At 38.8% G+C, this 10,454-nt stretch overlaps 1 protein-coding gene across 1 annotated transcript in view; it reads left to right on the forward strand.

Annotated features, from left to right (window-relative positions):
* Positions 1-218: 218 nt before the first annotated feature.
* Positions 219-10,454, forward strand: part of FAM160A1 (family with sequence similarity 160, member A1) — a 91,491-nt gene continuing 81,255 nt past the window's right edge. The window contains exon 1 of the mRNA XM_009329778.1: positions 219-288. The gene's annotated coding sequence lies outside the window, so the exon portion shown is untranslated. The remainder of the gene's footprint in view (positions 289-10,454) is intronic.

Consider the following 10,454-nt stretch of genomic DNA (forward strand, 5'->3'; position numbering starts at 1 on the left):
GGCAGCGCCCGGGCGCCAAGTTTAGGAGGCGTCTCGCCGCCGTTTCGCCTCGTCGCGGTGCGGGGCGGCGGGCCGGCGTCCCCCGCAGCCGGGCAACTGCTGTCTGCCTCACGGCCGCTGAGGGCTGAGCGGAGTATATAGGTCACTGGAAATAATGCCTGCCTAATCCCCTTTATCTGTTTGGCTCGGCTTTTTCGCTGCTGGTTTGTAGGGTGACCTGGGCAGCGTTGGACGCAAACTTCTGGGAGAGGACCCAGGCTTCACGCAGGGGAGCAGGCGAACGCCAAGGTGAGAGCGTGGGATGCACGCCTTTATTTCAAAGAAGGCTTTTTCCTCACAAGTGTGATGCTTTACGTAGTGCCAGGTATTTCTGCTTACGGCTGTTAGGTGCCTGACCCTGTGCGTGGGTTGTCAGTTTGCATTCAGGCTTCTGTTTTAACAGGCTAGTAACGTTGATTTTTTTTTTTCTTCAGGAAACTCATTGTGTTGCTCACCAAATCACTGAAGGCTATTTTGATATTTTCTTGGGATGCCAAAGGAGAGTAGAGGTCTTGGCAACTTCAGGGCCCTGGTAACTGGAGAAGGCAGTGTGTCCTGATAGTGATTGCTGTGTTGCTGTGATCTTTGAGGCAATGAGGAACTATTAGCAAGGTCGTGTGAACATGTTCTGTCAGCCAAGGTTGCTGGTATTAACTCGGTATGATTTTGAGTTACTCCATGTGGACAAGTCTGTAGGTGCAGGCATGCATCCTCTCTGTCTCTGCTTTAATGAACATGGAAGGTCAAAGGGAGAAAGAAAAGACAGAAAAACTTACAATCTACTTTGTAAAGTATAAATATTTGCAAAGGGCAAGATTGTACCAGTGAGATATTGGTGTGAGGATGGCAGTTGTGAGGCTGATGGAACATCCAGATGCCTTTTTCTGCTATCCATCTCAATCAAGACAAATGTTTTCAACTGACTTCTGCTAACAGCTGTTTTAATCTGTTTATTGAGCCATGATGGTTCACGATATGTGCTTTGAAATATAAGTGAATTCTATTAAAATGATGAAAAATATGTTGCCAAAGCCCACGGAAGAAACATAACTTTATTTACATCTTTTTCCTTTTTTCCCCTCCTTTTTTCCCCTCCTTTTTTCCCCTCCTTTTTTCCCCTCCTTTTTTCCCCTCCTTTTTTCCCCTCCTTTTTTCCCCTCCTTTTTTCCCCTCCTTTTTTCCCCTCCTTTTTTCCCCTCCTTTTTTCCCCTCCTTTTTTCCCCTCCTTTTTTCCCCTCCTTTTTTCCCCTCCTTTTTTCCCCTCCTTTTTTCCCCTCCGATAAGAATGCTTTTTTTTCCCCTCCCCATTGATGGTATGATAAGAATGCTTTCCATTTTAAACCATGAGGCCAAAAAATTCTTGTCAAAAGTGATCCTGAAGGGCATGTCCAGGTGAGGTACTTCCATGTGGGATGAAAGCAGAGCAGATAAAGGAAGACCTGGTGACAATGGCGGTAGAGGCTCAAGGCACACAGACAGGATCTAAGAACGTGTTACCTCTGATACTTAGTGGGATTACCTTTATTTAACAGAGGAAAGTTTGGAAACATGACACAAATATAGCTATCTGCACGCAGGAGGCCCAAAACCTTAGTTCCATATGTATGTGTAACAGTATTTTTCCTCCAAAATCAACTGCCACCTGAAAAGGAAGAGTGAGATACTGAGTTAGTTTGTGTAAGATGTACTTGGGGCGTCAACTCACATTATCTTTGAACTAAATGCAGCATGTTTTCATAGCAGTTGCAGAATTTGTGCTGAAACTTACTCTATTTCAAACTGTGGTGACTCCCCATGAGTGGTAAGTTATTGGGAAATCAATGACTTTGGTTTTGATTTTTTTTTAAAGAAAAAAAAAAAGAAAGGTCAAATTGCGAGGTAATACTGAACTTCCTACCTGCACAGTGGCGATAAACCATGACAGTTAATTCTGGTCTAATCATAATTAGCATTGTAGAGGACATGTTTTCTGCTTCTGTGTGGGGAAATACATAGCTAGATTAGTGCTAAAAGTATTAGGCAAATACTTATTATGTAATTTTTGCCATTTAACTGTAGAAACATAGTCAAATGTCATCTTCTCCCCTTGTACCTCTACTGTAGTCTCCAAACAGTATAACAGACACAGTTTTGTTTATTTAAACAGTTGCATGCCTTAGAAGAACTTGTCTGGTTTGGTTTAAAAAAAAAAAAAGGCAGAAAAGCTGTGTGATAATAAAAACATGTGCTAGGTTCTTTGCATAAATAACTGCTGCTGAAAGACACTTGTGCCCTTTATCCTTCTAATTCTAGTTCATTTTTTACAAGTTGCCTGTATTGTGTATTGGTGGGGGGTAGGATTTATTTCTGTGAAAATTTTTATATAAGTAGACCTAAGGTAGTGACTATTGTAGTAGTATTTTAGTTTGCCTGGGGAACTGGTAAAGTGGTGCTAGTGATAGAGCTCACAGCTAGAAAGATTTCCTAATGTAGGTAAAAAAAATAAAGCCTTTAAGCTATTGACAAGACCTATATGTTGGTAAACTTTTGAACTGTAACTTAAATTTAACTGTTGGCTGTTTTTATTGCACTGTGCTGACGGTTGAAGAGTTGAACTGCTGAAGAATCAATCCCATTTGCGTTCACAAAATCTTTTGTAAAACCTCAGGTACCCCTGAGCAGGAGGGAAGAGAATTTTGTAATTTTGAGTTAGTTTTATTAACAATTAACAGTTAATCTATTTTTAATAACTAAACATTTTTCAGATGTTTGTTTTTTGACACACAGGTCAAAGAGCAACAAATGAAAAATTGATGTTGTGCAGCCAGGTCCAAAAAGTAGTGTGGATTTTTACTAAATTGTGTTAACTCATTTTGATGTGGCAGGCTCCTGCCCTAATGCAGCAAACCTGAGAGGGAGAGATAATTTGGCTTGCTGCTTCACGACTGTACTGGCATTACATTAAGAGTAGTGTTTCTGTAAGCATATATGTCTTGAACATATAAGGGAAGGGAGCCTGAGTAGGGAGGTGCTGCTTTTATGGTTACTGGTTGAAGTTGAAACATCCATGGCTTGTTACCTTGTTACACTGGACCCATGTGCTTTATTAAACATAGCTGTGCTGTTTTCTCCTTGCACGTTTGTCACGCTTTTACACTTTGCTGGTGCCTTAAATATGTTTTAGTACAGTGTCATAAATTCAGTATTCCTGTAAGAAAACCTATGGAGGACAAAAGCTTATTTCCCCTTGTGAGGAACTCCCTTTATTTTCAGTGCTGGACTTTGCAGGAGGTGTGTGCTCCCAACCACAGCGAGATGTGGATTTGTTTCGGAGATGAGGGCTCTGTTCCTCTTTACATGTGACTTAGAATTATGGTGGGTTCTCTCTCTCCTATGTGTGCCTGACCGAGTACAGCTATGACAGGTGCTAAGCAGCCAAAGATTTTTCTGCGAACCATTAATGCCTTCAAAAAAGGGTGCATTGCTCCTTGTTTTGCTCTGATGTTGTGTGGAACTACCCAAATGTCCTTGCAATGCCTGTGGCATGGATTGGGAGTATCAGTCATACTGGGACTCGTGATTCCAAGTTTCAAAGAAGTGGATTCAGCTAGTCTGTTACTTTGAGGTGGTCTTGCCTCCCCCCCTTTTTTTTTTTTTTGTTTTTAATTGGCTCTTTTGCCTTTCAGCACAGGGAAGCATAGAATACATAGTCAGCAATAGGTGTAACAGGATAATTTCCTTTCTGAATTGCTGACTTGCATTAAGATTAATTATGCTTGCCTGCTTGGAGTGGTTTCAGGTAAACAATTAGAAAGTTCTTTATCAGCTCCTTGAATCATTTTCATAGGATGAGGAGCATGTGAAGTGGAAGTACTTTTTCTTAAAAGTGACAAAAAATAAAATAAAATGGAGGAAAATAAACATGGAGGGCAGAAACTGGTTTGCCCTCACAATGATTTCTGTTCTTACTGTTTTGGTCCCAGCAATGTGAACAACACTGGGAGATGTTAGCATGAGCTGGCTGCCACATACCACAGAAGTTTTATGGATGTCAGTGGTTACATCTGCCTTCAGCAGTATTTCGCTGGCATGATTTTTACAGTGGTGATGTTTGCCAAAAACAGCCCAGTGCTTAGGGGTTCCTGACTTGCTAGCGTTGATACAGCAGAACACACACAATACAGTAGTATTGAGATGGTTTTGCAGAATTTCCTTAGGCTAGATAGAGCTAGGTTTGTTTTGCTTGGATGCCAGTGGAGTCCTTGGACTTGGAAAACTTTTTTCTTTCCACAAGAACCTTTACTGTTGAAAAAAAAAAAAATTAAAATGTTCAGAGAGAAACAACTAAGGCAGTTTAGCAAACACTGCATTTATGATGCATGCTGTTCGCAAGTTATATCTTTTGTTAGTGGTGTTGTTTTTAGCAACTTACTTGTTAGTAAAATGGGTTAATCAGAAATGGTAAATCGCATCCACCACCTAACATTAAGGTTGTAGGGACAAAGGTCAAAGGAAGTGATAATGCTCTTTGTTAGATCAATTTCTGTAGCTGAGGGAGTAGACAACGTTCTGGGCACACAGACCTTGGTTCTGCTGACATTCAAGTCAGCTCAGTTAAAATGACTGAATTATTTGACTTTTGGTGTATATAGAAGCTATCTGAACACTTTTCCAGGTATTAATGTTTCTTTTAGTCTTTGCCTATAAGGAAAAAAATTGTTAGCAGAATTTGTGGCTTGTATTTGCATGAACTTTTGCCATTAGCCTTCACTGAAATTCAACAACATTTGAATTACTTTGTGTGTCGATACATTTTAAAAGGTGAAATTAATTAAAGATTAATGAAATGTTATCTGATTCTTCCTCTTGACAATTTAAAATTTTCAAGTAATAGTAATGCTTCCCATTTCAGGGATGTTGTATTAGATTAGGAAGTGATAAACTATGCATAGCTTAAATTCAGTACTTGCTGTGTGTTATAACACTACCATAGCAGGTACATGTGCAATGATTCAATAGGTGGAAAGTTACTGTTTTATTCTCAAGTAGCAGGGGGATAAAATTTTGTTGTATTGGCAGCAAGGCATATTCCATTACTAGTGGTAACATTCGTACAGAGTTTTGGCAAACATTTAAAGGAACAACAGTTTAGGTTTAAAAGAGGCATCAACTCAACAGCAACATTTCAGGAGCACTCAGCGTTGGGCTCAGTGACAGGAGATAATGTGATCTAAGCAGTTATCATTCCAAAGTACATTCAAATATTCTGAGATAAAAATATTATTTATTCAAGTACAGGAATATTGGGGTCTGTGACATAAAGGAGTTGAAAAAACAGTTGGTGGCAGAATAAACTTTTCCATTCTAAACAATTCTACTGAAAGTCTGTGTGAATAAAAAAGAAAAGAATATTGGTACTGTCTTGGTAGAGGTGACTGAAGGCTGGCAAATTGGGGAGATTTTCTGGATGAGGGTGTTTGTGGACACCTAGCAGAAATCATCCAGATCACAGGGTTTTAATTACCTAGGAGTATTGGTTAGAGAGTATGGCGGATGCAGGTTCCTGGTAAGTTCTTGGAGGACCTTGGTAAAGCTTTCCTGGTGCTAAATATGAAGAAAGTAACCAGGGGATAGGCTCTTCCAAGCTTTGTTATAACCAGAAGATAAGTGATTTGTGTGAGAGTGAGCAAATGAGAGTCTGGGAAGGAGAACTTGTGCTAAAATAAAACAATGGATTTTTAGAAAGGCAGACTTCAGGTAAATCTGGTTAACATGAGTCTTATCCACTAGTTCTGTGTGTTAAGAGCAAAAATAAAATAAAAAAAGGAGACATACTATTCCTTCAGGAAATTATGTTAATGGCAGAAATTGAAACTATTCTTCTGCAGAGGAAAATATGAAAAGTAGTGAGAGGCTGGCTTGGCTACTAGTGAGCTCTCTAACATCAAACACAGCAAGGAGGGAAAGGGAATCCAGGCTGGATTGCCAAGGACAAGTGTAAAAATATAGCACAAGGACATAAAATTAAAATGTAACATTCAGAATGGCCAACTCAAAAAGAGTAACAAGAAATCATTATAGAAATATGATGTTAGTAAAAAGAAAGACAGGGAAGGTTTGTTGCTCTTTGAAGACTGGAGCTGTGGACAGATAATGCAAAGCAGACTGAGGTCTTGTTTTTTCACCTCATTTTTAGTAAGAGAGACTGAAATAGGAGGCAAACATGGTGTTCGAGGCAAGTGCTAAAACCCTAAGCTGGTGTGAGGAAGGAATGAGTTATAGAGCATTTAGGTAAGTTTAAGTTTGAAGTGTTTAAAAACCACTATTGAAAGGGTAAGAGCTGGCTGATGTAATCTCTGAGCTGCTGCAGTTAAGGAACTTGTGGAGGATGTGTGTAATACTGTGAGGCTGAGAAGAGTGATTACAGTGTCTGTCTTTACAGGTGTTGGGGGCGAAATGAGCAGTTGTAGACCCAGTTGTTTAACTTTGATTATTTGTTCCAGTATTTTTCCTGGGAAGTACTGAGAATTCCTTTTCTCCCTACCTTTACTCTTACATCTCATCTGGCAGGGAGGATCCAGAAGATATTAAAACATTATGCCTCTTTTTTTCTTTTTTTTTTTCCTTTTCGCCTGCATGGAGTAGATGAGTGAGATGTAGAACTTCACATCGCTGTGGCTGTTGAAAAGTAGCTAGAACTCTCTGTTATAAGACAACAACATAAAAAAAGGACTGTGGGCATGCCTATACCCACACTGCCTCTGCAGGAGCAAATCCTAGAACAGGGAGTGCTAGGAAATGTGCTGTGAAGATGCCTAGATTATCTTTAAAAGCAGTTTAGTCGTATTTGTATGGCATTGCATCCAAGCCACTGTGGTTTTACTGCTTCCAGACCTGTGCTAGTGTCTGCTCTCTGCCATGCAGACTTAATCAGCTTGTGTTAGTGACAATTTGGCAAACTCCTTAGTGTAATGCACTGTATGTTGTAAACAACCCTCTATTGTGCTGCCCTTGTAGCCTGTGTTTATTTGGGTTGACTAACTCTTTTCCTTTAATTAATTGTCCAATAACAGCACAAAACAGAGATGGCTCTTCACTGTGTGAGATTTTTTGTCTGAATGCTAGGGATAACAACAGTGCCATAAACAAAGGTTTTAATTTCGGTTGGATGCTATTGGGCAAAGCTGTGAATAGCAGAAGAAAAACAAAGATCTGAGGAAGTCCTGCAGTGTCAACTGATCTTTAAATCAAAAGCAAAGAGGCACAATTTTATGTAAAATTAACAGTTTAGGAGACTTTTTTTTTTTACTCATAGAGGAAAGTTTCCCAGGATGTATTGCTTCTATGATGTGTTCTTTCTCATAATTTCCATCATGCATGTGTGAAATAGAGCTAATTTTTAACATACTTCCCTTTTAATATTTTTAAGTCCATCTGCTGTTTTCGTGAGATTTTGAATAGCCTGTATTGCTACGGAGTGTTTGTATTGATTCATAAATCTGTGGACTATGGTTTCTGGGGTTATTTTCTTGGGCTTTCACATGAAGGGGAAAGATAAGGAAAGCAATTTAAATTTCCCAAACCACAAGGCTATGCATCTTTCATAATATATATCCTGGCTAGTGGTATAGGTTATGATACATGGGATGCAATACAGTCTCTAGGGACAACTTTCATCTCAAATAAAATGCAGTATAATCCTGAGCTCAAAATTAATTGTGTAAAAGAGGATGGCTAGTTCTTGGCTACTCACTCACAAATCCTTGAAAAGGCTTTTGCCATTCTGAGGATGTCCTGTAACCTGCCTATTAACAGAAGGTTTGACAGACTGCTCTGCTGTGGGTTGAAGGAACACTGAAAACTGCCTTCTGTCATGATGTTGATGATATCAAGATATAAAATTGAGCATCTTAATTCATGAAGGTTGCTACTATGAATTGACTATTTTTGTGTTCTAAAACTTTTTAATATCCTTATCACACTGATTTTAGCACAGAATTTCAGGCTATCCAGGCAATGTAACCTTATATATATATATTATGATATTCATGTGATTTTAAATTACTTTTTTTTTATATCTGGTTCCAGGTTTTTTTGAGCAGTTCCTCTACCACTTCATATTTTCCTCATTTGTCTCAGTTTTCAGAAATTGGAAGGCAGAAACTTTTTGTTGTCTCTCTCCCTCTGCCGCTCCCCCCACCCACCCCCTTTAGGATACAGAATGCAGATGTGTATTATTTTTTTACCTGGTGTGTCATGTTGCTTGCTTGCTTTTACAAAGTTGTGTATTTGATGCAAAAGCAAAATACTTGTTCTTCCAAAAATGTTACATAAGGCAAGACTGCTTGGCAGGAATGGTTTATCAGTGCCTAGAAAGAGATCCAAGTGTCAGTACTCTCTGGAGATAAGGATGTATTATTTTCTACCTGGCAGTACTGAATTTTTGTCTGGGGGTGAACGAGAGCTGGTAACAAATACACACTGGCAATACCGTGTGATTAATATGACTCTCCTGGGCCACAAGTACAGGAAGCTCTCTGTTTAATTATAACTGTGCTGCTTTAATTTAATTACAGCTTTTTTAATGGAAAAAAAAAGCTGATTGGAAATTGGAATTTCTTTAGATTATTCAAATTCTTGTAATTTCATATACTAGACCGCCTCTTCTTTTGCCCTCTAACCTAAGGTGTGTGTTTGTGGGTTTTTTGTTTTCATTGTTTGTTTTTAAATGAGTTGGGAAGCTAAAGACACTTAGGTTCTGGAAAGTTACCATAGCTTGATGTAAAGGTTTCAGATCCAGATTTTTTTTACATATGTGTGATCAGACAATCTTTCTGTGTTCTAAATACCTTCCCTTTAAAACCTGCACATTAACTGCATATCATAGAGAAATCGTGCTTTTGTAGACTACAAAAGAACAGACCTTTGTGTTTTTCTTTACTGCCTCAGTAGTAGTGACAAAGATTCACTGAGTCAGTCTTGCAGTGCTTTGAAGCTGAAACACTGAATGTGTTAGGATAATATGGCACCACTCTTAAATATGTGGGTTTTTATTAAGCATATAATGGAAAACATGCACTCGCCAGATCAGAAATGGGATTGTTCCTCATATGACTCTGTTCTTCATTAACTATGGTTTCAGTCTCTTGCACCAATTTTCAGTTTCAGGCTTGTGATTCTAGATAAGAAATGTCCTTCAGGTTGAAGCATGTTGGAATCCTTAAAACAAATGTGCCAAGAGGCTCATTCTGTGCAGCCCCCTCCTCCCCCCCTTAATTCTGATCACTTGATGCCCCTCCATGGGTGCTTCTTGCATACTCCTTTCCCACATCTGCTGGAAACAATGATTTCTAAAGAGGCTTGGGGTTACCTTCTGTGCTAGCCTTTAGTTCTGACTATGGGTAGGGGCTATTTCTTTTCCTTTTTTTTCTCTTCCTCTTTTGTGTTCCCTGTGATGGTCTATTTCATGTGTACCTAAAAGGAAAGAAAAATGCCAGGTTGATCAACTTGCAAGCCTCAATCATGAGGACTTCATTTAGACTATACCTTTTTTATGTGTATGACAGTAGTTTTTAAGCTATGCTGCAAATTAAAGAAGATAAATACAAGGGAGAAAATAATTATTTAAGCTAAAGAACAGCTCGGTCAAGAACACAATTATAGGCTCCACTTATAAATTTACACAGATAAGTGATACAGCAAAACAGAAATAGAAAGACTGTATTTAACAAATCAAACTTATCTTATTTTTATGACCAGACATCATGGATGTATGAAGCAGACAGGTGAGGAGTTAGTGTTAACTACAAATTACGGAGAAATCTCCTTCCTCTAGAGCCCTCACTCAGAATTATTTTGAGAAATAAGAAAATATATTGAAAATATCATGGTTTAGTGAGCTAGCATTTTGTGAACAATATTTTACTATTTCAGTGATGCTGCACACATCCTCAGGTTGTGGAAGCTAGCTAGTAGTAACAAAGGCCATACAGAATGTTGGCAGATAAAAGCATGCAGAGAAGTTGTCATGGGTCTTTTACGGATTTTTATCTCTAGTGAGCTATGCAAAGTAATACCTTTCTGAACTGGGGTCAAAGATGAAAAAAGAAACCAACAAACTTTTTTCTTCATGTAGAATTTAAAAAAAAAATCCCCACATACTATTTAAAGGGTACTTCAACAAAAAAACCCCAACCCTTAGCTCATAACATTTTCTGGATTAATCTGGTTCCATCTTGGTGTTAGGTATATATTTTATTTTCTGTTATTTAGAGGCACAGGCTGGAGTAGGATTACATTAAAGGCACTGGCAGGAAATGTTTTGGAGATGATCTGGAGGATAGAGAGATTCACCCTGGTATCATTTTGCTTGAGGAAGGTGGCTAGTTTTTAGGACTACATCTTTGTTTTCCTAGAGGAGGAAAATGATGCTGAAA

This window comes from Pygoscelis adeliae, unplaced genomic scaffold, assembly GCF_000699105.1.
Source record: "Pygoscelis adeliae isolate BGI_AS28 unplaced genomic scaffold, ASM69910v1 Scaffold67, whole genome shotgun sequence".
Lineage (NCBI taxonomy): Eukaryota > Metazoa > Chordata > Aves > Sphenisciformes > Spheniscidae > Pygoscelis > Pygoscelis adeliae.